The 4743-nt window shown below is 33.1% G+C and overlaps 1 protein-coding gene across 1 annotated transcript in view; it reads right to left on the minus strand.

The window, feature by feature from the left end:
• The window catches only part of LOC117172455 (MAP kinase-activating death domain protein), a 149809-nt gene that overhangs the window by 132501 nt on the left and 12565 nt on the right, over positions 1-4743 (minus strand). The window lies entirely within an intron of this gene.

The raw sequence follows: 4743 nt of genomic DNA on the forward strand, positions 1-4743 counted from the left end.
CATTTAAAAAATCTTTTAGTTCTATTTAAAGCATTGTTTGAATTTATTAATCTTTTCAATCACATAAAATTATTTCATCATGCCTAAGAAATCGATAGAGAGAAACGCAAGTGATACCCTGATGCTGCAATCACACCTATCGATTTGCAAGTTCCCGGATTCCATCCTCATTTCCGCGAAGTACGCATTGTCTTATTGAACTTTATGGAACTAGAAACTCTCTTTTGATCAATCAGATTATTATAATATGAGTGTACAGAAATGCCGCATCGTTAAAGGCCACTCTGGTGATAAAAGCTTGCAATCTTGTCTCGACCCACTTCCGGTATTAATTAAATAAGATATATTTCGTACACTCATATTCAGTATCATACAACCAAAATTATTTAGGATGTCACAGTGTAGGGAAAATTGGATAGGATCCTAAGTTCGTAAAAAAAGTGTTAAATCCATTAATTGCTTGAATAGCATAATATTCCGGTGTAGAAAAATTTCTTAGCGCTATCCTTTTTCTGTATAGTCTGCTTTGAGTCGACACTGGCGCGCCACTGGTTGACTGTCCAGTGGCTAGACTGAGATTTAACGCTCGATTAGGCTAGTTTCTTGACATATCATCTTCTTTGATAAAAAATATTTAATAATTAAATAATATAATTATTATAATATAATTAAACATATCAAAAAAGTTTTTGTTTAGAAAAATTTAAAAAATTTCTTTCCGCAAATCCGCGATAACTTTGTCTCATCGCCCTAACACACTCAGTACCGCTGCGCCGCATCGAACCTCGAAAGAACAAACTCTGTTGGCCCTATCTTTCTGGTTCACTATCACAAAAAATATTTTCAATAATTCTTAAAAAGAAAAACATCACGTGCGTCCTAAACTACGGCCCAAGACAGATTTATGTGTCAACATATTCGGAAAGCGTTAATAACTTTCACTATTTCATACACATATCAATATATGTAAAAGAATACTGTACGAAGTCGAAAAAATTCGGTGTGAAGGAACTTTGCATTTCACTTCAAAGCGGTTTTTCACTCGACTACTCCCCATATCGAGGCCTAAGATCTAAATTTCTAACAATATTGAAAAATTATTATATATAGCACTTATACCAGACTGTATACAATACTTATATGTGGCGGTTCGCATGAAAAGGACCCTTATGGTTTTGAGTGGGAGAGGATCCTAGGACCTATAGTCAGGGGCGCCAGAACGACTTTTTTCATGGGTGGGCTCATCGAAATTATGTACAAAAATAGTCATTTAAGATTATTTGGGACTATGTTCAGATCAAGATAGTAAATGAATGTAGGTATATTTCATGTGCGAAGAAAAAATATAACATGTGTACTTACTGTACTCACATGCATTTTTCTCGAAAAATGGTTTTTCGAAATTTCAAATTTAAAAGTTTCTCGAAGACACACATATATATCTTTGAAAACGACACCTTTGCCGTCTTGTGATTTTTTTTAAAAGTTAACGGTTTACAATAAAGACGATTTTATTAAAAGCAAAAATTAAAATTTGATACTATGTATCGTATGAAAGCCTAGTATAAGCTTTCTTGAAAACCATCACCACAAAAACATTCAGGGAAGTGGGAAATATCCACTTTTTCAAAGTAGTATAGGGAAACATCACCAAAATAATACAATCAAAATGTAAGGTGGTCGAAAACTTATTGGATTCCTCGATTACAAATTTAAACAATTATAAAGTAAAACTTATATGGGTGTAAAATATTTTAAAACTTTGACCCGATGGGTCGGGCTTGAAATTCGCAACTGGCCTCAAACGCCAAAACCCCAGTCGGCCCGAAAGTTCAATCAACACATTTCCTCAAATTCTTGACAACTTACAATAAAATACCGAAAACTGTATAATTCAACTTTCGGGGCGGCTTGGTTTTCAATTTAAATAAATTAATTTAGAATTGCTTGAAATTATATAAAGTAGCATTTAAAAATTTGGTTCTGTAACGAAAAATAACTAAACATTTAAATTTTTTTGCATGTTTTTGCTTCTCAGTGGGAAAACTTTTGTATGGTACCAATTTCGAACATTTTTCAATTTGTTCGACTAAAAGTTCCTCAAATAGAAAATGTCTAATACACTATTCTAAGTAATTTTCCGAACGTACGTGTGTTTGGATATCCTACTTTTTGTCCATATGTACCACTTTGAATGGTAAAATTACCAACAAAAAGTTGTTGTAGTTTTACTACTTTGATTATAGGGTGAATACCACTTACATGCTAGAAGTTCCAACCAATCTTGTAACTTTACTACTTTTAGACTGATAATATAGCAAGGAGTTGTAGAAGTACAATTTCTGCTTATGAATATGTGACTTTCAGAGTATATAATAAATAGAACTACTTTCAGAGTGTTGAATTTGTTGACGCTAGTAAGAACATAAACAGTTAAAAATTCCTTTTTTACCACTCAGGCCGTAAAATGCACGTTTTGGATGCACATAAGCGGGAGCAAAACCAGTCTTTCTCTCCCTGTTTATAATAGGATAGAGAAAGTCAGCTGATCCATAAGAAGTACATTATGAGAAGCAGAGACAGAGCGATGCGTAAATGTGAGCTTATGTGCCTTGCTCCCTTTTTATAGGCATCCAGTAACGCGAATTTCGCACCCTTCGTGTTAAAAAATAGTATATACACCATGAGAACAATAAAGCATTCGCCGGCTCGTATGATTTTGGGCCATCGCTTCGCTCGTGCCCAAAATTTGTACTCGCTGCGAATACTTCATTTTGCTCCATTGGTGCATAAGCTACTATTTCCAAAGTAATCTCACGTCTTTAAATTTGATAATTGATAACACGGCTTACTTTCACAGCTCTGAACGCAGTATAAGTACAAATAATTGTAAAGTTTTCGAAGTTGCGGAGAATAATGAAAAAATGGTAAAATTAAAATTATGTGTAAAGAGCGTGTTTCAGAACGCTATAAATGCATTTCTAGTCAAAATTCTTTACAGTAAAACTTTTCATGATAATTCAAAGTAGATGCAAGGAAATAAAAGCTTCTTTAAATCAAGACTAATTGACAGACCTCCTATTAATCGATTGTGTTAAAGAGTAAGAAAATTATGGTCATTTATGATAGTTAAAAAACTGTTTACAGAAAAACTTTTTTCATTAACATAATTCAAATTTCATGCAAGAATAAGAAAGACTCATTGATTCGAGATGATTTAATTCACCTATTTGTATCTTGGTATTTTGACTTTCTCTGTGAGAAAACAAAATAATGTATTTGATAATTATTCATAATTAGGAAGCAAAGTGCTCATAAAATGAACACGAAAAAATTATAAATACAAACAAACTAGAAACACCCGAGATCGCCCTGGCGGATCGAAAGAACCGAATGGAACCTCTACAAAGTACCCGTAAAGACCCCATTCGGTTCCTTTTAAAAAAACTCAAAAAAACAGCAAAATCAACTTTTAAATTGTTGAAATTCGGATTCTACGTTAAAATTTGCTTTAGAAACTCACGTAGTAATCACAATACTTTTTCTTGCAGCGTTAAAAACTTTAAAAAATAAAATATCTGTCATTTACATGGGCCAAAGGCGACTTCAAGTGCATCTTCTTCTTTTAACAGTTAACAAACTTTCCGTCGGTAACTTCAAGAATTTTGTTTGTATGCTAGCGCCACGCAGTGGAAACCTCAGACAACAACACTGCGATGCAAGTGAGAGAGAATTTAATTGTTAAACTTCGCGCGCGTCATACTTACTTGAGCTATTATGGATGTGCTTGATGTCACCTTCAGCAGAAGTTAATGACATTCAAAAAAATTTTTTAACGCTGCAAAAAAAAGTATTGCGATTACTCCGTGAGTTTCTAATAGAAAATTTAACGTAGAATCCGAATTTCAATAGTTTAAAAGTTGATCTTGCTGTTTTTTTGAGTTTTTTTAAAAGGAACCGAATGGGGACCCAATGGGGTCTTTACGGGTACTTTGTAGAGGTGCTATGCGGTTCCCTCGGTCCGCCAGGGCGACTTCACAACTAATTCGATTGCCTGTTGTAAACATTATTTATTTATAATCTATAATAATGAACCGGTGCACATTATTATAATTCACAAACCCTTTTTAATAAAAGAGCTTTGTTAAGTGCTTAAAAATCCGATAGATTTAAAATCCAAAAGTGCTTCAAAATAAGCTACGTGGCTGAAAGATAGTTAAAAGATTATAATTTTCTTCATCCAACAATAATTTTTAAAAATAATTTATGATTAATTATTTAATGAATACCTGAAAACTTGTCACCTACCGAATAGTAATTTATGGCAACAACAAAAGTGCAAAAAAGTATTCTTTAATTTTACATAAAACTGTTAATAACAAGCAGATATTTTACAAATATTTACGCATTTTTAAAAAAACTTTTTTCCCTATGTTAATATTATGAAAAATTTTAACAGCGTGACGGTACCCGATTCGAAATTTAGACCCTACTTTGAAGTTGTAGCTCCTTATTAGAACCTGCTTTAACGTTATTTAAACTTATAGCCCCGGCTTTAAATTTTTAACTCCTAAAGAATGAAACATTAGAGCATACTTTGACTACATGTCAATCCATAGGCTCTACTATCAATCCTTAGAAGCCTATTAGTCCGGGAGCTGGGTATGTTCCCGTATGCATTCAAGAGGCAAAAGGTAAAAACTAGTTAATCTTATGTATTTTGACCCGCTGAATCCAATGGTA

This window comes from Belonocnema kinseyi, chromosome 5 (genome assembly GCF_010883055.1).
Source record: "Belonocnema kinseyi isolate 2016_QV_RU_SX_M_011 chromosome 5, B_treatae_v1, whole genome shotgun sequence".
Lineage (NCBI taxonomy): Eukaryota > Metazoa > Arthropoda > Insecta > Hymenoptera > Cynipidae > Belonocnema > Belonocnema kinseyi.